The 22,857-nt window shown below is 43.7% G+C and overlaps 1 long non-coding RNA gene across 6 annotated transcripts in view; it reads right to left on the bottom strand.

The window, feature by feature from the left end:
• The window catches only part of LOC105063392 (uncharacterized), a 203,475-nt gene that overhangs the window by 175,034 nt on the left and 5,584 nt on the right, over window positions 1-22,857 (bottom strand). For all 6 annotated transcript variants that reach the window (XR_012507442.1, XR_012507438.1, XR_012507440.1 and 3 more), the window contains exons 3-5: window positions 15,224-15,382; window positions 11,707-11,864; window positions 8,673-8,767 (exon numbers count right to left, since the gene is read on the bottom strand). This is a non-coding gene — a long non-coding RNA (uncharacterized LOC105063392). The remainder of the gene's footprint in view (window positions 1-8,672; window positions 8,768-11,706; window positions 11,865-15,223; window positions 15,383-22,857) is intronic.

Genomic DNA, 22,857 nt, shown 5'->3' with positions numbered 1-22,857 from the left:
ACCTCACACCAGTCAGAATGGCTATCATTCAAAAGTCCACAAATGACAAATGCTGGAGAGGCTGTGGAGAAAGGGTAACCCTCCTTCACTGCTGGTGGGAATGCAGTTTGGTGCAGCCACTGTGGAGAATAGTATGGAGATTCCTCAAAAGACTAGGAATAGACTTACCATATGACCCAGGAATCCCACTCCTGGGCATATATCCAGAAGGAACCCTACTTCAAAATGACACCTGCACCCCAATGTTCATAGCAGCACTATTTACAATAGCCGAGACATGGAAACAGCCTAAATGTCCATCAACGGATGACTGGATAAAGAAGAGGTGGTATATTTATACAATGGAATATTATTCAGCCATAAAAACTGACAATATAACACCATTTGCAGCAACATGGATGCTCGTGGAGAATGTAATTCTAAATGAAGTAAGCCAGAAAGAGAAAGAAAAATACCATATGAGATAGCTCATATGTGGAATCTAAAAAAAAAAAAAAGAAAAAAAAAGAACATAAATACAAAACAGAAACAGACTCATAGACATAGAATACAAACATGTGGTTCCCAAGGGAGAGGGGGTGGGAAGGGATAGACTGGGAGTTCAAAATTTGTAGATACTGACAGGCATATGTAGAAAAGATCAGCAAGATTATACTGTATAGCACAGGAAAATATATACAAGATCCTGTGGTAGCTCACACACAAAAAAATGTGATAGTGAATATATGTATGTTCATGTATAATTGAAAAATTGTGTTCTACACTGGAATTTGATACAACATTGTAAAATGACTATTAAAAAAACTATATTGACTATAAAAACAATAAAAAATGTTTTTAAAAAGCTAATATGAACTTAAAAGTAATTGAAAGTACTAATTAAAAAAAGGAAGCTATGATTCATATACACAATGGAATACTACTCAGCCATTAAAAAGAATGAAATTTTGCCGTTTGCAACAACGTGGATGTACTTGGAGGGTCCACAGGTTACCCTGTGGAGGGTACACACACAGAGGAAAAGCCACGTGAGGACATAGCCAGAAGGTGGCCACCTGCAAGCCAAGGAGAGAAGCCTCAGAGAAACCAAACCTACTGACACCTTGATCTTGGATTTCCAGTCTCCAGATCTGTGAGACAATAAATTTCTGTTGTTTAAACCATCCAGTTTGTGGTGTTTCTTATGGCAGTCCAAATGATTAATACAATAACCCAATGAGAACCCAAGATTTGGGAATCCCAAAGAATGAGCACCCATAAAATTACATTGTAATATTTCCCCTCTCAAAGTTTTCCCCTTCCAAGATGAAGTGATCACTGGTCACATTCCTTCCTTCCACCATTCCCTCCCAACACCTTTAGAACCACTTGCCACAGGCCAACTCCATGTCTGCTCCATGATTACAAATCCTAAGGCCATTCCTTTCACACACCCCCAGCTTCCATGCCAATGGAGGCATCGCCAATTTCAGCCAGGCTTCCACTCTCCACACTATTCAGTTAAAAAATGGAGATTGGGGGAAAAGCCCCTAATTGAAACCAGACAAGAAGGCGTTGTATCAGAGCATTGTATGTTCTTCCCCTGACTGTCATCCTTAGTCCTTCTCTTTACAAAGATGACACCAAATTAAAACAGCTCAGTGCTGTCATCTCCACAGGCCTGTTAATTCAAGGACATGGCTCTGGAATGGTCATGACAAGAACCAGCTTCACTACAACTTTATGTGCCAGGCAAATGTCACTTCTAACAAGGCCCAAAGGCCCAAGCCAGCCTATTGCCAAATGCAGTTTATAACAATTGCCCTGCCTACAATTCTTCCTCCTATCAAGAACTGGACATCTCTGATGATGTCATAGGCTGCTGAGTCATACGTGCAGTGGAAGAAGCCAGAGGTAACATCGTCCTGGCCAAAATCAATGAGACCACCTTCCAACCATCCCTGTTCTGGGAAAACAACCTGTGGCCAGCAATGCCTTCATGGCACATGGTTTGCTGTATGTAACCAGGATGGTGTCAACCAAAATTGAAGAAATGTTCTACATGCTTGACACCAAAACCCAAAAGGAAAACTACATCAGCCTCCAGTTCCAAAAGAAGTGCTGAAACATGACCCGCCTGCACTATGACCCCACTGCCCCCAAATTCTACATGGGCAATGATGGCTCCTGGACCCACTACCATGCTGATTTTTCTCTTGATGTGTGAGGAAGACAGCAGGAGGGTCAGGCCATGCCAAAGGACAAAAATCCTTGGGACTGGAGATACTAGACACATTTTTATTTGTTGGTTGGTTTGCTTCATGTATTTTTGCTTATGTCTTCCTTACATAGAAGGCTTTCCTCAAGTATTTGGTGACCTTGGCTGTCTGTTCCTATTTAGGAGGAAGGCATTAAAAGTCAGTTGGTACCCTGCAACCTAGAAGTTCCACTCAGCAGACCTGCACACAAACATGCACCAAAAGATACGTACAAGAATGTTCACAGCAACCCTATTTGCCCTAAACTCAAAACCAGCCAGGAGCGCACCAATAGCGGAAAGGATAGATAAGTTGTGGCATATAAACACAATGGGATAAAATGCCTCAATGAGAATTAACAATCTATATAACTCCTTGCAACATTATGGATGAATCCTATAAACACCATGTCAAATAAAAGAAACTAGAACCCCCAAAGCACACGTGCTATATGATTCCACTTATTTAAGGACAAAACAGGCAAAATTATTAGTCTATGAAGTAGAAGCAAAGATGGTGGTTATCCTTAGGTGGGGGTAGTAAACATTCTTCCTATATAGAGCAGAAAAACAAAGAAAAAATAGACAGAAATACATTCTAGGGAGAATTTAACACACCATTCTCAGTAAAAGAGGGATCAAATGGACAAAAATTAAGCAAAGACATAGAAATCTAAACAACCTGATCAGCAAGGTATGCCTTGAAAATCATTTAATCCTGATTTAGGCACACGCACATGCACACATACACACACACACACATATTGGGATTCTAATTAGAAGAGCATTAAACTTATATATTAATTTTAGAAGGATTTATATTTTTATACCCACTTGTTAGTATAGAAAAAAGCTATTGGTTTTGTATATTTACCTTGTATATAGCCATCTTTCAAAATTCTATTAGTAATTTTAATAGTTATTAATTTTAATCATTTGCTGTTAGGCTGGGTGTGCAATCAACCTAATAAAAAAGATAATTTTCCCTTCTTTAGTAATATTCATAGGGCCCATTTCATTTCTTTTCTTATTTCACTAGTGAGAATCTCTAAAACTGTTCAACATTAGCAGTGATAATAGACAACCTTGTCTTATTATTGATGGTACATGGACGACACACTCAGGCACTGCTCAGAATCCAAAGGAGCCTGTGTCCTGTAGCCCCCTGCCCAGGAGGTAAGCAAGGTCCTGATGTATCAGGGAAGAACAAATCTGACTCCATATTGGATTTGTTTCTCTAACTTTTGTATTCTCTATCGCTTTTGCTATAAGTAAAGAATGTTGCCGAAAGCCTGAAATATACAGGATAGCCCATTCTCAAGGCTCTGACCTTTGAAGGTATAATGCTTTTTCCATCCACATAGAGATAAAAAAAAGTTGCAGAACAGAGAATAACATTTGTCTTGTTAGAGGTTTATAGGAACATTGTGACCAGATATACATGCACAGCTGCAGGAACAAAGGATTCCAGAACCAAGAAGTTTTCAACAACAGGCCACACCCCCTCCCTTTTTAGTATAGAAGAAGCCTCAATTCTAACTCAAGTTAAGATGGTTCTCTGGGACACTGGTCCACTATCTTCTCAATCTGCTGGCTTTCCAAATAAAGACGCTCTTCCTTGCCCCAACATCTCACAAATTCCTATTTATCCCCCTAAGAGGCAGGTGGACACAAAAGTGTTTTTTATCCTTACTTAAAAAGAAAAGGTTTTGGCCAGACACATAGTATTTTATATATATAATATATAAATACACACACACACACACATATACATACATACACACACACATATTTTATATATATATACGTATGTATATATATAAAATAGATTTTTATTTTTAATTTTTTTTGGAGCGGGGTAATTAGGTTTTATTACTTATTTATCTTTAATGGAGGGACTTGGATTGAACCCAGGACTTTCTGCATGCTAAACATGCTCTCTACCACTGACCTATACCCTCCCCAATGGCCAAGCACATAGTATTATAGGCTGGTTTCTTTCTAATCTCAAGGCTGAGGACCACAATTCTTAAGTTTCCCCTTCCAAACCTTGGTCATGTTGTGCCAGAAATGGATTATCTGTTGAGATTGTGTCCCTTGATTCACCACAAGGCTTTGAGTGGGGACATGTGAAGGAGGTATAACTCCTAAGAACCCACAGACTGTCTGCTTTGGTTCCTCAGTCTTTGCACTCCAGCACCCAGCCCCTTCTTCCATTGAAACCCAGCCCTGGGCTGCTCCTCGACTCAGACCTCTTCCAGGTCCAGGGCCTCCACCCAGAGTTTTGTCCTTTTATTACAGCCCATTTCATGAGTAAATACCCAAAAGCCAGTGGGCTGGGGGGAGTGCCAACAATTTCTCTCTTTTAAAGATATGCTCTAAGAATGAACTCCAGCTGGGTCCCTCCCTGGAGTCTGCAATCCTCAGGCAGAGACAGGATCTTATGGTACTCATAATTTCAGCCTGCCTGTTGGTCTGCCCAAAGTACGCATTGATGGCATGGCAAAGTCTGCAGGCAGCATTTTGGAGCAATTAACTATGGATGCTAGAGGCCTCCCCTCTCCTGTGGTCAGTCAAACCACAAGTGTATTCCCTTCACTTATTATAATGTAGCTAATACAATTAAGTATTTTAACTGTGACACAATTAAAACCCTTGTAATTAAGGAAGTTGGTGGTAGGAGAAAAGGACTGGTTCTGAAAACTCAGCCCAGTTTAGCAAAAAGCAACATATATACATCATCACCACTAGATGGCAGGCTTCCTACTTTATTCCCCAGCTAGCCCTATTTTAACAGAAAAGAGATCCCCAACCAGCCCTTCAACAAACCAATCCTCCAAAGTATCCCCATTTAGACTCACAGAATGTTAAGTGTGGACAAAAACTTGTTGAGATTTTTTTTTTTAGTCAAATGTTTACAGAAGAATTCTTGGCCAAATTTTACAAAAGAAGAAAAAGAGCCCAAGAGGTCCGTAGATCCTGGGTTTACAAATTCTCCCAGGCCAGCTTGCTTTTCTGTTGTTCCACCAGCATCTTGACAAAAGCCATCCAAAAACTGAGTTAAAAAGAAATATGATACAGGTGTGCTCAGTTTCTGAAAAATGTGTCCAGCTGAGTTATGATTTGTGCACTTTTCTGTGTGTATCTAACACTGACACACACATACACATACACACAGAATAACTCTTCCACAAATGGAGTGGGTTGTTTGCCTGGTTTTGGTCTTGCAATTGCTTGTGAGCTTGGCCAGCCCTTGGCTGGTGAGCAACCTGAAGTCTGGGATCCTTTATGCAGTTCTGTGCTCCCAGAAGCCTTACGTAACAACTGACAAAAGGACAGATGAGGCGTCCAAGTTGGTTGGAATAAATTAAAGTGGAGTCCCTGTAACCAGCAGGGTGACTTTAGCCCAGGGACCTGCTCTTCAGGTCCTCAATTTCAAAAAACACAACGTTGAATTATATTGTCATCAATCTCTGAGTGCAAAATATATCCGAGAAATGCCTACCAGAGTGCCACAAATGTTGTGGGACAATGGTTCTCAAAGTGTGGTCCAAGGACCCCTAAGGGTTCCCCATCACTTTTCCTACCCCGTATCTGTGTGAGGACGGTTTTCTTCATATACTTCCATCAAAACAACACATCACAAGAGCCTGAATGCAGAAGCAGATATGAGAATGTGTTAACTAAACATTAAAGAGATTTACAAAAATGTAAAACAACACCATCCTTACACATTTCCTTACTTTGGCAAAATACAGGTATTGCTCATAAAAATAAATAATTTATGTTAACATGCAATGGGGTTTATTGTTATTTTTAAATAAAGTAATAAGTATTTAAATTTTTCTCAGTTATAATTTCCAATATAATATGGCAAATTCAAAATATCTCATATAAAAAAAAAGATGTTTGGGGTTTTCAATTGCTTTTAAGAGTGTAAAGGGGTCCTGAGACAAAAAGTTTGAGAACTGCTGTTGTATGAGCTTAATTAACCCCATGATTATCTCTCTATTATTTATCTTTCATTCTTCAGAAGCAGAAATTTATATATCAAACAATATTAATTTCAGAATTATCAACACTGGCAAAGAAAAAGAAAAAAGACAAGTTGAATGTCTAAAATCAGGGGAAAGCTTTAACAATGATAAAATATGCCCCATTAACTCAATGGGATTGTACCATAGAGTAGTATATAATAATAAAATGATTATAAGACATAATGTTAAAAGTGTAAAGACATAAATCAGTACTGACACCAACTGTAAAAATTTGAGACTGGAACCTAATATATGAAAGTGAAAATGTTAAACACCTATTACACTATGTTTGAATGCTGAGACTATGAGTGCTGCTTTATTGGTTATTAGTATTTCACTGTATATTTTTTGAAGCAGCATTTTTAAGTGAGCATTTTAAATGGCTTCCCCAGGTCTCTCACACTAGGGCCAAAGAGACCACTGATTTTTTTCTATTTGGGAGGAGGGATAATTTAGTTTTTATTTTATTTTTTTTAATGGGGGTACTGGAGATTGAACCCAGGACCTCATGCATGCTAAGTACACACTCTACTGATGAGCTATTCCCTCCCCCGCCTTTTTCTATTTAACAAGCCAAAAAGCTTCCTGATTTTGAAAAGCCAACTTCGTCTAGCATACCCCAACAAAAGTCCCTGTCTTGCAGGCCTCTGGGAACCACCTCTGACAAATGGCAAATTTGTACAAACACCAGCCACCCTGGCCGTAGGAACTCTTAAGAAAACCAGCGCTGAATGGGAAGTGGTCCAGCGTTCAGTGGGTCAGCAGGCGACCAGGGGTCTTTGTGAAGGGAACAAAATCACATCTCCCCCTCACCAAGAGGGTCTCCAGCACCCCTCCCCTCCTGCACTGCCCCCGCCCCACACAGTGTGGATTTTTGTTTTCCTTCATAGGCATATTAATAAACTCCCTCTTAAGCCAACTGCTTCTGGGGTTTTCAAGTGAAAAACACAGCCAGAAGGAGAATACATGCTTCAAAGAATCTTTACCTCCAGCCCATTAACTAGATGCTGTTCACATCTTCGTCTAGACCAGCTGGGGTAATTCCTCTTCTTAACTCCACATGTGTATGTGGTTCTGTTTCAGACTCCCAGGATAGGCAGCACAGTGTGAAAGGGAGGCACTGGGTAATTAAGGAGATGACCTCATTCAGGCTCTTGCAAAAGGGAGGCCATTCATTAATACAGAGAAAAGGAAGGAGGGCCTGGGGTTTCGTAGAGACAAGAGAGTTGGGAGGAGAGTGGACAACAGGTCTCATCTGAAGGGCAGGATGGGAATAAACTATGTGAACATATTCCTCTGTAGTTTCTCTACCGTCCCAGCTCCCTGGCTCTCTGGGAGCACAGAGCTCAGATACACTTCAACCCGGTCAACAGATTACCAAAAATCTGGGCTCCCTTGTACCGGAGAAGGGAGGAAATAAGTGGTGAGAGGGAGGTCCCAGAGCCTCCAGGGGAAGTGGTAAGGGGCCCAGGGCAGAGAAAGAAGGATGGAAGGAGTGGACACACCTCCCCGCATTCTCTGGGCAGCTGAAATTTTACTCCACAAATTCAGAAATCTTCTCCTTCTCCCTCTCCCCTCCCATTCACCCTCCCCTTTTCTTTCTCAGCTGGCAGGTGAGTGAGGACAGTGCTGAAGGGAAATCAGTTCAATTCCTCTTATTCCTACAAACACACACACAGGGAGAAAACTGGCCACTACCAGAAGATTCCAGCTAAATACTTAGGGTTCCTCAAGGATGTCTTTTGAAAAGAAAAAAAAAAAAAAAAAAAGGTTTAGATGGTTGAATAGCTACAGCCATGATGGAAAGTAATAATTTTTCTTGCCAGTAAGAATAGCCTTTTCTTCTGACATCTTCTTTGATAAAGGTAAGACCTCCCCAGCTTCTTTGCCCTAAAGCTCCTCATTTCAACCAATCCAGCCACTTGTGTGAATTTTTCCATTTCATACAGCACAGCGCTTAAGAATGGAAGAAGGGATGAGCTGTTTCCCTCATTAGTGGCTCTTTCCACCCCTACAGAGACTGTTTGTGGAGGATTTGTGCTGCTGGCTGTAGATAAAACAATCAGGGTGGGGGCCGCTTTGGAAATAGGTGGGGGGATGGGGATTTTTCCATCTGGAATCACAAGACTTTTGGTGGCAGGGCCAGATGGAACCACGATCTGTCTGCGGAGACAAAGCTTCTCTATAAACTGGTCGAGCAAACAAGAATATGAGGTTTCTGACAATACGATGGCCAGGAGATAGAAAACTGAGATTGGTTATGAAATGCCAAGAGCAGATCATTCCAACTTTGGTGAATTAAGCCCTGGGTGTAAATCGGCAAGGAGCATCCTCGAGCTGACGAAAGCAAGGATCGTAAAGCTTTAAATTCAAACTGGGACAGCAGAATAACAACTCACAGTCAGCGGTCTCCATCCTCTGAGCTTAAGTCATCTTTCAGCTGGTAGCGAGCGTGCTTCCTGAACGTACCCGGACAATGTTGGGACTTCGATTACTGAAAAGAATTTTACAAATGTTGAGTGTCCCTGTCGACACCCTTAATGAACATCCTCTACACTGTACTGAAGCCAAATTCCAAGGTATCATTAGGGATTCTGAACAATGATACAACATAGATGGCGAATTTGCTTGAAGCTCCTAACATCCAATTAGAAGGATGGTAGCAGATTTCCCAGAACACAGGAGATGAAAACCATCTGTCACAGCCTGCTTCCTAAGTCCTTCCTTCCATGAGAGCTCTTTGTGTCACCTAATAACACCAAAAAGAATGCCTTCTTGGCCCTCAAACCCCATCTTCCAACCCGAGATCAGTTAACAAGCTGTGTACCCTACAGCAGGCCACTTGTCTGCTCCGAGGCTTAATTTTCTCTTCTATAAAATGCAGCGGATGGACAAGCGTCCATGTTTTCAAATGTTTTTAAAGCAGTGGAAACTTTTGTTTTTCCCCAAAGGAAAACTTTATGATGGAATCCAATTTGTAAATACCGTATGTCACTTGGAGGAACTATAATCAATGTGTCACCGATCAGAATGATGAAGGGAACTAGCTCAGGTCTTTGTGCCTTAAATCCCCAAGTAGACTATCAGTTCCAATGTGTTGGATCACTCCCTGCAAATATTGAGTGTTTTAAAAACATTGTGTGGGGAAAAAAATCATGCTTCAATGGAAAACTATGCATCATCTAGAGGATACTCTCCCGACCATCTGACTGTGATGCTATGGGGACCCTTTCACTGCCTTTGAGTTATTTTACAACTCTGTAAATCATAGATAAGTGATAGCAATGCACATAATTCTTGTTATATAAATTATAAATTCTGTCCTGTGGAGGTTCAGTTGACTTGCCTCCTATCCCCCAAGGGAAATGCCAATTTCCTTCTGTTCAGAAATGTACTTCACATTCCACTACACCCTATACATGTATGCTTCTTTGACTTCTCATTTGAACTGGTTGTAACATCTGCCCAACTCTCATTAATAATGAGCTAAATAAAGACTTTAACATGAATTCATTTATATTTGTGGGAGAGTCATGATTTTTAGCTTCCTTGGAAAAATAACTATCTTTTGGAAAATTATTAATATTGTATCCCAGTTCTTACCAATCCCAATCAAACATGTGACCTCCACATTGAAAGAGCCACCTAAAGCCAGTCTTCAAAGTCTCAGTAAAACCCACAGCTTGGCCTCCTGCTGTGGGAGGTACCCAGGCCCTGCGGGTGCTTCTTCCCATCACTGTGAGCACTGAACTCAGCCTTGCCTTATCAACTGCTGGTTTTGGTGATTTCAGGGAGATGGCATTTGACAGAAGGAGAAAATCTTTGGAGGCAATTGTGTATGTAAGCCTGAATTATTCAGCAGAGTTCCTGCTCTGATCAAGTTCAGTGGGATGATGGTATTTTTTTCCCATGTGGATACAAAATCTAGAGTTAGAGGGGCTGGAAGGAATCCAGGAAATGATCTAACCTCCCCCCCACCCTGACTCCTTTGTGGATGAGGTCACTGGGACCCACAGGGGTAGGTCAGCCAGGGGCTGGGATGGGAGCTGGAGCCACAGCCCCAGGCCAGGTGCCCTGCAGTCATGCATCCTCTCACGCCTTCATTTTTCTACAGTCACTTCCTGCATGCTGGGCACTGTACCACGGGACGAGTGCTCAGAAGTGGGCTCACATTTTTGAGCTATTTGCCCACTTCACCTTCGGCCCCTTTTAAGCAGATCCTCAGCTCCAGTTCTTCTCTTCAAGGAAGCAGTGACAGTGCAGAAAGCTGAGAGCCTCCTGAGAGCTTCAGCTTGCAATCCCTGAAGTCTCAACACTTGGGAAGAACACAGAAGACTACAGGTAACGACCAAAAAGGCCAGGAAAGGCTTCCAATGGGCTGGTGTCGGAGGGGAGAGGAAGGCTGTGCCCTGGTATGGAGCAAAGCCCTAGGGATGCCCACAGCAGACCCCTAGGTGGAGGAATGCCTAGGGGGCTCCGAGTCTCTGAGACACAAAGCAGCAGAGAGCCCCACCCTCCCCAGGGCCACGTGGACAAGCCTGAGGGACAGCTCCGGAGTGACCTAGAAGACTAATAACCAGGACCACATGCCCTGGCACCATTAGGATCTTGGCTCCAAAGAGACCCTGAAACTTAAAAAACAAAGAAACGGGGGCAAGAGTGCGGGGAGTTGGTGCTGCAGGCAGACGGACAGACACTCAGGGCCAAGGAGGCTCCAGGATTTCTCCTCAAACTGGGCCCAAGAGGACAGTTTCTCCTTGCTTTCAGCTCAGACTAATCAAACTCCCACTGGGGGTGGCCACTCCAGAAATGGCCACTTCTTGCATTGGGGTTATAAGGAACTCCTCAACAAGGAGCAATCCTCGACAAAACAATGCTAGGGTGATGGATACTGTTGATGCTTTTATCATCTGTGTTTTCTGAGTGTTACCACATCCCAGGAATTGGGACCAGAGGGGATGAGGAGAGGGGAGGTCTGCCTATGGGGGCAGGGAAGCACACACAGCCTCACTTCCTCTCTTCCCAGGCAGCAGCGGATGCGACCCTGATGTGAACCCACAGGTGCTCCCCTCTCCTCTGCTGGCCTCCAGCCAGATCCCAGATTCCAGTCCTTTCCAATGCCCTAGAGGACCAAACTTTCAAAAGGAGGAAGGAAGGAAATAAGGGGAGGGGAAGAAGGGATCATAAGAGAATGGAGGGTTTTGAAGAGGAGGGGAGCGGGGTTGGTGGGGGAGGGAAAATCAGACAGGAGGAAACAAATGAGGAACTAATTGGGAAACTGTAGCACCTGAGGCCTGGGTCCTTTCGGTCAACTCTTGCTTGGGGGTCTGTTGCAGGGGGCTTAGGAGGGCTGTTTCCAGGGTCTCTCATTCACATAGTAGCTCAAATTTAGATTTGCAAAGACCACCAAATGAAATACTGAGAAGCACAGACCTGCATTTTAAGAAGATGACGCTCAACCTTCAGCCTGAAGCTTGCCCACATCCTGGTCACCGCAGCTGCAGGGCGCTATGAGTCAGAATGGCTCACCAATTCAGTGATCATCGTGCCCAGTTTTATTGCAACATGTCCTTTGTGTTTAATGGGCTAATCTGTTGAAGGCAAACATTTAAAACAAATCACAAATTTTATAATGCTGTTTGAGCTCTGCTCTTCATTTTTTAATTTACAGGGAGCCCTTAAAACCGGAGGTGATCCAAGTCTCCCTCAGTCCCTGAGAGGCCCTGGGGCCACCCTCCACAGCCCAAGGCCTCCTTGGGGTCAATGTTTCCCCTGGAGGACACCCACCAGAACGAGGAAAGCCCCACCAAATGCTCGGGAAGGAAACAGTCATGGCACCCTTACTGTTAAAGAAAAAATTATTCTGACAATTGTTGAAAGGGTAAGGAAGATTTTCCGTAGGACGGTCACAGCAGGCATTAAGACTACTGCAACAGGGACGAGAGATTGGGCTCACTTCCAAATATGACAAGAACAAGTGGGCATTTATAGCCAAGGAGCCAGGAGGGGAGGTGGTATTGCAGATGGAGAATCACCAGGAGGAGACATCAGAGGTGGGGATTCCTGCTCAAGGCAGCCAGGGTGATCAGCTATCAAGGGTGGGGGGATTCCCTCTAGACTGACTTAGCAGGATTCTTGCTACTATACCTGGGCTATGCGGCCCCAGCCAGGACAGGCCACGATCAGGGCCTAGTCATGAAGTGGGCTCAGAGGGGCCTGACTCAAGTTTGGTCAAGGAGACAAGTCTTTGCTGGTCACAGCCACTGTGAGAGTCTGCTATCCCAAGCACAAGGCCCTTTGTTAAATCTTCATAAATAATTTTACAGATACAGAAGTTGAGATTCAGAGCAAGTACACAACTTGCCCAAGATTCCAGCCTGGAAGAGGCACAGTGAGGACGGCAGACCCAGGCAGCCTGGCTGTGACAGGTCTGCTCCTCCCCACGAAAGTATGCCACCTCTTAACACTAGCCATAGCAGCCAGAGCAGGCTTCCCTGTTCAAATCCAAAGAACATTACTATCACAGTAGTACAATAAACGGCTGGGGCGCTGGTAGGAGAAGTCATAAAGCTTGAATGCCAAAACATTTGTTTCCAAAATCAGAGTTGGTTTCAATGGCAAAAGCTTCCCAGAGGAAATTACTATTTCAATCACTGTGGGTGAAACAATGTTCTTTGGGCGAACAAAGGCTGAGCTTTCAAATATTTCCCTCTGGTTTAAAATAATTTTAGTTGAAACATTTTGACTCTCAAAAGGAAGTTTCTTTGTAAGAAACTGCAAGAAATGCAGGTGCAGTTAAGGCACACCCAAAACAAAGCCTTCAGAAAACACTAGCTTCCTCTCAAAATCATACCGTTTCCTACTGTCTCACTCCCACATAACTCAAAGCCATATGAAATCTCCACGAATATATGTGCATTTATCTGTTTTGCAGAGGAGAATTTCAATCCCAAAATGGGGGTGAAGGGGAACAGAAAAAAATTAATAAGGAAAAACACCTTTTTTGCCTAGTATGCATATGTGGCATTTGTACTTGTTACCAAAATGCAGAAGTTACTTAAATGACCACAGAGTCCCACTTCTCCCTCCCCCAGTGCTGAGCTGCAGCACTACTGAGCATGTCCCAAAGGCAGCTCAATTACTACAAGGAGGGTTCTCTTTTTTAAAGTATCACTGTTAATATTTCACGATGCCATCTACAGCAGATTATAACTTGTGTTTGTTCTCCACTATATTCATGCTTCCTCTGATTTCCAGCAGGTAGCCAGATCCTTCGGAGTTGCTTATTTTCTGGGTTTTGCAGAGCAGAAAGCAAAAGAGCTTCAAGTCAATGCCTCCTTTATTTTTGGGGGGGTGGGGAGAGACAAGAGCTAAGGAAATGTAGTGAAGAGGTGTGTCCTCATTAGGGAGTAAAAGTAGCAGGAGAAAATCCCCCAGATGCCGTGGGGCACAATGCATCTCTTTTTGGCAAGATCTGAAGGGACAGATGGCTATCTGGGACACCTAGGGGTGCCGAGCCCTGGACACCAAGGCTTCAAGTCTTCTCAAGAATCCCTTGCCCCAAGTGTGGCAACGACACATCAGGGACCTGAAGAGAACATGCAACAGAGACACAGGAGTCTCAAGAGTGGCCAGTGGGACACAGTATTTCAGAGACGGCTTGAGTGTTTCAGGTTTCAAGATCTTTGTATAAGCTGTAGGGGAGACCCGATAATTACCGAAATTTAACTTCCCCGCAATTCAACACCTGGGATAAACCCAGGTTGATTTAACACAAAGTAATTGAATACTCCTGAACATCTGAGTTTATGGACTAACATTCATACCAACTATATCTTCATCCATCTGTTCATTTGACAAGTAGTCACTGAGTTTCCATCATATGCTGAGATGGGACCTGGGGACATGGTGGTTCCCAGAGATCACACACTCAGAGATGTCCATCCTGAAGCAAGGAGAAGCTGCTGCAGGGTCACCCAGTGGTAAGTCAAGGCCCTGGGATGTCTTACAGATATCATCAGAAATGATCCACCTGGCACTCATACTCATCCACTGTTAAATTATGCATACTGTATCAAGTTTCAAAATGATACACGTAGGAATTTATCCCACGTAAACAATCATGGGTGAATGCAATGATTTTGCTTGCTGCCATTATTATGACAAAACCCTGGAAACAGCAAAAGTAGGTTAAATATATTACAATATATCCATTTATTGGAGCACCATGAATGCATTAAGAATGATGTTTACATTACCTTATAATTAAAAATAAAATAAAAAATAAAAGTAAATAAATTTATAAATTCTAAAATATAATATTAAACATAAAAAATAAAGAAAAATAACTTTAGAAGAGCATTTGATCATAGGCCGAGTCCCACTAAAACTGAGTTCCTCTGCTGAGTTTATGACTAACATCTGTACCAAAAATATTACTCCTTTTCTTGTCCAACATCTGTTCCCCTAAAGACTGAGAATATCAGGGAAAAAGGGGGAAGTGAAACTGCATACAAGCCCCTATGTCTCTGTCCTTCAAAGCAAAGGCTTTTGCTTTAGTCCCTGGGGACCCCCTGAGTCTCAAAGGGCTGGGCCAGGAGTGAATGTCTAAGATATAAGAAGATGTAGAAACAATACTTGTTGAGCTGGGAAACTGGTAACAATTTATACTATAAACCAGCTATATAGCAGAGTCACTGAACACCCAGTTCCCTAAAAGAAATATATAAAGGTACAACACACATTCCTAAGTTGTTTTTACAGGAAGCAGACCCCTACCAGCGGAAAAATGCTGATTGCTACCACGTACACCCCAGACTGGCTGAAACCCAGATGACTGGGGATGCTCGAAACTTCACCTTGATGCCAGTCAATCCGAGAGTTGAGCACAAGCTGATCACGCACCCTGCAGCCCCCTCCTCACGTTGCCTTTATAACCTTTGTCTCCTACCTGGCAACTTGGAGACAGTCTTAGGACATTAGTTCACCATCTTCCCAGGTTTCTGGCCTCCTGAACAAAGCAACTTTTCCTTTTCCACCAACACTTGTCTCTCAAGTATTGACCTTTAGAATGGCGAACAGCTGAACCTGGGTTCCGTATCAGCCTCGTCTGGTTACAATGACATGGAAAGGCACAATCAATATGTTGTTAAAAAAAGTTATAAAACTAAGCAAATACGATCACATTTCTATAAAAGTGATATAAATATACATATTATAAATATGTGTACTATTGAATAGGATACAGGGCACTGGGAGGATATACCACAAAATATTAAAGGTGGTTATTTCTGCCAGCTCTACAGTATGATTTTGTGGGCTTCAGGCACTTTGCCTTCACGGACTGCCTCACAAAAAAAAAAAAAGTTTGAGAATTATATTTTATGATGGCATTGGTATAAAGATGAATACAATCCAGACTAGGTTCATTGTTATATGTTTATTATTATTATGCTCATTTTTCTTATTTCAAGAGAAATTAAAATTGAAACATTCATAGACCCTCGGCTCTATGCCTCCTGGGGCTATTAGATAATTCAGCCCTGCTTTCTGAGTGATGGGATTCCTTGATTTTTATTTCCTTCTTGTGCTAATGGTCAGAATCTAGGTCTGTGAGTCACTAAGGAATTGAAGGCATCTGAAAGGGTAGGTGAGGGCAGACAAAGGTCAGGCTGAAAAGGCAGGCAGGGGCCAGAATGTGTAGGACTATTTAAGTCCAGTTAAGGAGCTGAAACTGTTCTTACTCCAATGGGAAATCATCATAGAGTCTTAAGCAAAGGGGTACTTTGCTCCTGGGTGGAGAATGGATCTCCTGAATCTCCAGCAGTGGCCCTGAGTCCCTGGTGATGGTTGTTGTGTAGCATGAATCCCATGGTAAGACTTACTCCAGCCTGGTTAAGCAACTGAACAAAAGCAGAGATGTGCACTGGGACTTCTACACTTCCCACATGCCCCATCCCAGCCTTCAGAACCATACAAACAAGGAAAAATTAAAACAAAATGGGGTAGAGGCAGGAATACCACACTGTCCTAAGTACTACAGGTTTATAATACGTCTTGATTCTGCTGGCATACATCTTCCAGCTTTCTTTTTCTTCTTCAAGACTGTATTTCCTCTTCTCGGCCATTTGAATTTCCATATGAATTTTAGAATCGGCGTGTCCATTTCCACAAAATAAAACCTGCTAGTACCTTGACTGTGATGGCGCTGAATCTAAAGATGAATCTGGAGAGAACTGACATGTCTGCAGCACTGAGTCTCCCAATCTATGAACATGGTCTAGCCCTACATTAATTTAGGCTTTCTCTAAATTTCCTTCAATAACAATACGCTGTTTCCAGTGAAGAGGTCTTGCACATGTTTTGTTAGATCTATTCCTAGATAGGTGATGTTTTTAGGTGATTGTAAAGGGCAAAAATTAAAGGTACTAATTAAAGGAAATAATGCCTAGGTAAAGTACTCTACAAAATGTAAAACTTTATACAAATCTGAGATAGTCTGTCTCACCAGTACTACTGAACACATCATTTTGGAAAGCCAGTCTACACTCCCGTAAGGCATCTTTCCAAGTAGCTACTGATTAACCAAGATGCTGACACTACAGAACCAGAAACAGCCAAAAACTGACATCAGAGGACAAGAAGAGAATGGCCCAGAATAAATTCAGAAAAAACCAAGTTCTCAGTCTGAGTTTGAATTTTACCCAATAGCCACCAGATGGCCTCAGGGGGGAAAAGATCTCAAAAAAGCACATCATTCAATCAAAACTCAGAGACTTGATCCACTTGACATAAGATCTCATTCAACCTATGAGCTCCTGAAACTGTTGCTGAAAATTAGCTTAGACCAGCCTTCAGTGGGAGATAAGGTCCTACTTCAGCCTCTCTGCGCTCCTCCTGTCTCCATTAGAATTCCCATGTGCAGAGCAGACTAAGGCCAGACGTGGCTTCTTTCTGGGACCAGACCTGGGCAACGCTGATGCCCTCACTTTCAGCTGCCTCTCAGTCTGAACTAGTGACTCACACGTGCTCCTCTGAGCCCCACCTCACACGCACCCTCCCCCTCCTGCCAAGCACTGCCTGCCCCAGACACAACTCGGATTCTCGCCTCCTTCCTCTTTCCAGCAGTCTGGAGGAGACGATAGCCAAGAATGAAATCGTCTGGATATTAAGAGTACTTATAAAACACAAAAAGGAGAAGACTTTGCTGTTATTCACCCCCACATATTCCATCCCAGTCTCTTGGATACCTCCTCCTTGATCAATGTAGCAATAATCATTATTCATTGAATCAACAATATTTTTTGAGCATATGCCATATGCCAGACAGTATTTTAAGCACCCAAGATACAGCAGTGAACAGAACAACAGAAGTCCCTTCCTTCTTGCAGCTTATACCATTGGGAGAGAGATGACCGTGTCCCCAGGGAAGGTGGAGAGGGGCAGGGAACAGGACTATCAGTTGCAAATCAAAAGGATTTTAGAAGTCCAGGGTCTTAGTTTGGGTTCCCTCAAAAGCAGACCCTAAGATAGGGATTTGAGAACAGGCTACTTATTGAGGAAGTGATCCAGGAAACATAGGTGAGCAAATGCGGAAATGACAGGAAAGGAGGAAAGCCGTAGTTTGTTAACGAAGGGTTAAAACTATGGGTAATTAAGACTCAGTCCTGGGGTCCCTCATATATACTGTATCAAATGTGCCTCAAAAGTTTCCCACTATAGGATAAGGAAGCTCAGGGGTTTATCCACCAACTCCCACCCTCATTAGTTGAGGGTCACTCCTAGGATCTTAACTCCCTGGCATCCCAGGCTGAGAGAGGCAGGAGGCTGTGAGCACGTACAGGAACTGTCTGCAGGTGACCTCTGAGATGGGCTACAGGGATGTGGGTGACACTGGCAGCATCCACTACCCCCAGTCATCTTGTTCCCTGTTATATGCCCAGCACCTAGTGTGGTTTCAGGTATATAGTGGGCACTCAATAAATACTTGTTGAGTAACTGGATGTTTTACCATCTGAAGATGTATTTAAAATTATTCCAAAGTCAGCAGGAGAAAGGACCCTGAACTTGAACTTCAAAATAGTGGGCTCAAAGCACACTAAGCTGTATGACCTTGGGCAAGTCCCTTCCCCTTCCCGATCTCAGTCTTCATAGCCATAAAAAAAAGACTCGAACACCTGTCTTGCCTGACTCATTGGGCTGTGATGAGGAGCCAATGGGAGAAACGATCTGAAAGTGCTTTGGAACACCAGAACATGCTACAGCTCCTTCCCGTGAAAGAAGCCCAGAACATGGAATAAGATCTGAAAAAATAGATTCCGGGTCAAGTAAATTCTTTCAGACAGTTTCCTCACTTACAAAACAGGCAAAATGATAATCAGGCTGCAGCACATCTCAGAGTGCTGTCACGGGCTGAGAAGGCAAGATAATGGAGGTGGCGTGCTCCACCCCCTTCTGAAACTATGATAATGACAATGCAGGGATGTGGATTTTTAAAGGGGGATCATAAACCCTTGATGACAAAGCAACAAGAGAGGAAATGACAGCCACAAAACTTTGGAAGCTGGACAGTAGATGGCCAATTAGTAAACAGCTTAGCTAGCAGAGAAAGTTAATTACTAAAATACTGCTCAGGAAAGAAGGAATGTAGCTTGCCCCAAACATTAGGCAACAGACACTTCTGGAAGTGAGGGTAAAGGTGAGGCAAAGAACAGAAAGAGTGGGTGAAAGTCTTTTTAAGAAGTTAGAGCTCCAAATCCCCTCCTTAACCCTGGCATAAATTCCTGGGCACGGGGGCACCCAGCAAGCTGTTTTTACAAGCTCTCTAAGTGATCCAGGGGCTGTCTGGAGACTATCTGACTCCAGAGGGATGCACACTTATGATTGTCTTTCTACAGACTTGGCTATTTTACAACCCTGTAAGGATAGAAGTTTAGGTGTAGAAAAACTGGGAGTAATGCAAATTTTTCTTAGCCATAGAAATGCAAATTAATTTCTCCAGTAGAGGTACATTGGTTTTTAGAAAAAAAAAATCACCCCATTCCAGTTCATTGCCCTGTAGGATATTAACTAGTTTTACATCCATTGGCAAATTCATTTCGGTATTAGTGATTATATGGATCTGCTCAAATTTCCCCTTAACTGGCTTTAACAACTTCCTAGTTCTCTTATTACTTAAGTAAATAAATCATTAACACAAATTCATTTTATATATGTATGAGCGCTGTTTTTACCTTTTTGAAAAGTATGCTTTAGCAGAGTGATTCTCAAAGTGAAGTCCCAGACCAGCTGCAAGATCACCTGGGAACTTGCTAAAGATGCAGATTCTCAGACCTCACCCAGGCCTGCTGAATCAGAAACTCTAGGGGTGGGGCCCAGCCATGCGTGTTGTTAGGGACCCCCTCCCAGGTTCTGATGCACACTCAAGTCTGAGAAGCACTGCTTTACCACTTCCATCAAACTCTACCAAGATGTTGCTTTAGTCCTAATTCTGTTGAAACGTCCTAACTTGACGGTCTACGTGGTCTCTAACATAGCCTGCTTGTGACGGATGAGAACAGGCCAGGCCAGGCCACCCTTCTCTCTTATCTCCAGGGATGCCTCAGCTGTCCATCACTCACTCCTTGTCTCTCTGCAGCACCAAGAGATGGAACAAGGGTCCTCTGTGAGCCGGACAGAACATGAAAGTCAAGATTCCTTGAGAGAATTCATTTAGGGCCTGTTGGTACCTGCTGGTCTGACTTGGAGGGACTAAAACCCTCAAGCTTCAGAACTAATGGGCCCAAAGGGGCCATGACCCCAATGAGAAGGGATTAGCATGAAGGAAAAACAACCTCGGAACCCAGCCCTAAATGTGTTTATTTATTCTCTGCCTCCTGCAATAATGGAGTGTTATTTCATTGCTGGCAGATGCAAAGTAACAAGCCCATTGTGTGCTGATCTGGAGCACATATGCCGTGCATTTGTCTTGCAGCCTGACTGGGCGCTTTGCCCTGTTCACAGGAAGCCCTCCCTGACAGCTGAATGCCACACAAGCCCGATAACTGCCCTTCACTGGGGGAGGATCTGCCTGAAACATTGCCTTCCCTTCCTCTGCACAACTGATGGGGTGGGTAGGGCCACTTCTCACTACCATGGACCAACACCCTCCATCCCACCTGACCACTGCCAAGCCGGCTGCTGCCCGTCACTCTCCTGGGAACCTACTGCAGAGGAATACAAAGCCCAGAGGCAATCCAATGGTGGAAGTGCACCCAAGGGAGGCAGTAGAGCATAACGATTAAGGGAGGAGATTCAGCCAGGGCTGGGTTAGCAGAGGTGTGACTTGGGCATGTTGCTACCCCTCTTCCAGCCTGTTCCCCTAGTAGAACAGGGATGATACGAACACCTTCTTCTAGGGGTGCTGTGAGGACTAAATGAGTTGACTGTTATAAAGCCCTTAACATAGAGCCACTCCCCAAATAAATGTACTTGGTGGTGGTGGTGGTGGTGGTGGTGGTGGTTGATGATGAAATATTTCCCGAAAAGCCCCCTGGAAGGGAAACAGGGGCCATAGGATGAAAAATGGGCATTAAGTGCAGGCTGAACTAACAGAGGCTGGGAAGACGCTGGTTATAGAGGACCTGCTCCACCGACAAGAAGCCCCCAGCCTGCACTGAGGTCCGATGGCAACTTGACATGGCTGTCCTTTGCTTTGTATGCACGAAGAGAGAGCCACGGGGCCAGTGGGAAAACCAAACTGGAAAATCTAAGTGGAAGCTCTTTGTCAAGAGGGAAAACACTTAATCAAGTGAGTTTTTTTCTTCCTTTCTTCATTGCCAAAATCCCTGTCTTTTCAATAAGATCCTCACAGGCCCAGGTGGAAGGCCACTGCTTACCTAAAATCTGTGGTTCCCAGCTGGGCGTGACTGTCACAAGTGAGGACTTGCTGCCAGCTTCTAGTGGGTAGAGGCCTTGGGTGCCACTAAACATCCTACAGCTCCTCACAATAACGAAGTGCACGCCCCAACACCAACAGTGCCTAAAGCCAAACATCATGGCCTGGACTAGAGCGAATCTCTCCTTCCTCTATGCTCTTCATACACCTCGCTTGAGCCTGTGTTGGGGCACTGACCTGACTCTGCCAGGTGCTGTGGTTAGCTGGTGGCCTCCTGGTACAGTAGAAAGGGCACAGGCTCTGAAACCTGGCTCAGCCAACCATTGGCTAAGACCCAGAGACAGTCATTTAGCTTCTCTGAGAAACTTCCTCGTCTGAAAAAATGGAACTTAGAATCCAAATTTGCAAGGTTATGGTAAAGATTACATCAAATACTCTGTGTTGAGCACCTGGCACATGGTAAGTGCTCAGTGAGTTGTAGGGTCATGTCTTCCTAGGTACAACCCAGAGGGCCACAGTCATGTGCTGTATATTTTTATATTGGCTACAGCATCTTAGGCTGTACCATGCACATAGAAGGTGCTCAGAAACTGTTGAACTAAAGTGAAGTCCTGCCTGGAAGCCAAGGCTCAAGAAATAAACCCAGCCCACCTCTTAGACCTAGAGTCCCGCAACTTGTAAATGGTTTTGATCTAGTCTTCAGGATGCACCAATATCTCAGAACAGTGTCTGTTTCTCCCTGTTGCCAAGTCATGGGCCCTTCCAGCGAGCAGGGAGACTGAGCTTAGTCTTTGATTCTTTCTGGGACAACCAGAGCCTTGGCTGCTGCTTGGGAGCAACTACCACCATCCGGCTATTCCCAGCTGACCAACTCAATAACCTGTCAGTAGCCAAACACCTGCCATAGTACATGGAGAAAAACATCAAGGAAATGACAGTTTCCTAACAAAAGAGGGATGCAAGTCTAGATGAGTATGAGTTGGGAAAATGAGAGGGGCCATCACCCAGTTCTCCAGATTGAACGAGCCTTTCTAAATACACACCCCACCCACACCCACCCACTGATACACACAAATGTTAGAAGATCATCTCCATCCCTTTCCACTGCAAAGCTTTCAAGGGCTCATCTACTACCAGCTTCCCTGCTAGAGAAGCTATTAGGGAAGGCATATTGGACCAGGAGGGAGAACTGAAAGTGTGATCCCAGCCAGTAACAGGCTGTGCAATTTTAAGCAAGTCCCTTCACCTCTCTGAGCCTCAGTTTCCCAACTATGAAATGGAAACCTGGACGAGAAAAGTCCTTCTGGCTGTGATATTCTATGCTCTTTCCACAGCCAGTGGTGGCTTCGCTCCCATATAGATCTGCTGAACGCCATACAGACAAACCTGATACATTCCAAGTCCAGCTCTTGCTGCTTTCCAAGGCCTGGATCTCCTATTACTTTACTAGGTGGCCCCCAGAAAATGGCAGGGGAGCACTATCTCCCCCGCTGTTAGAGTTCTTTGGAATCGTCACAATAGTCCTGCCCTTCTCATCCCTCCCAAGGCCAAGCCAGGCTACCCAGGAAGTATCAGGCAGGGACTCAGATTGCAAAGATACATGGTGACACAGACACTCTGCCAGCACTCAGGAATCCAGGCCAAGAATAGATAATGCTTATACCAAGCACACATGATAATTGCTAGGTGTCTAAGAGCTAACTGCTCCA

The sequence above is a fragment of the Camelus bactrianus genome, chromosome 6 (assembly GCF_048773025.1).
Source record: "Camelus bactrianus isolate YW-2024 breed Bactrian camel chromosome 6, ASM4877302v1, whole genome shotgun sequence".
In the NCBI taxonomy this organism is placed as follows: domain Eukaryota; kingdom Metazoa; phylum Chordata; class Mammalia; order Artiodactyla; family Camelidae; genus Camelus; species Camelus bactrianus.
Note: the sequence above shows the minus strand (reverse complement) of the source record. Positions and strands in the feature narration are given on the sequence as shown.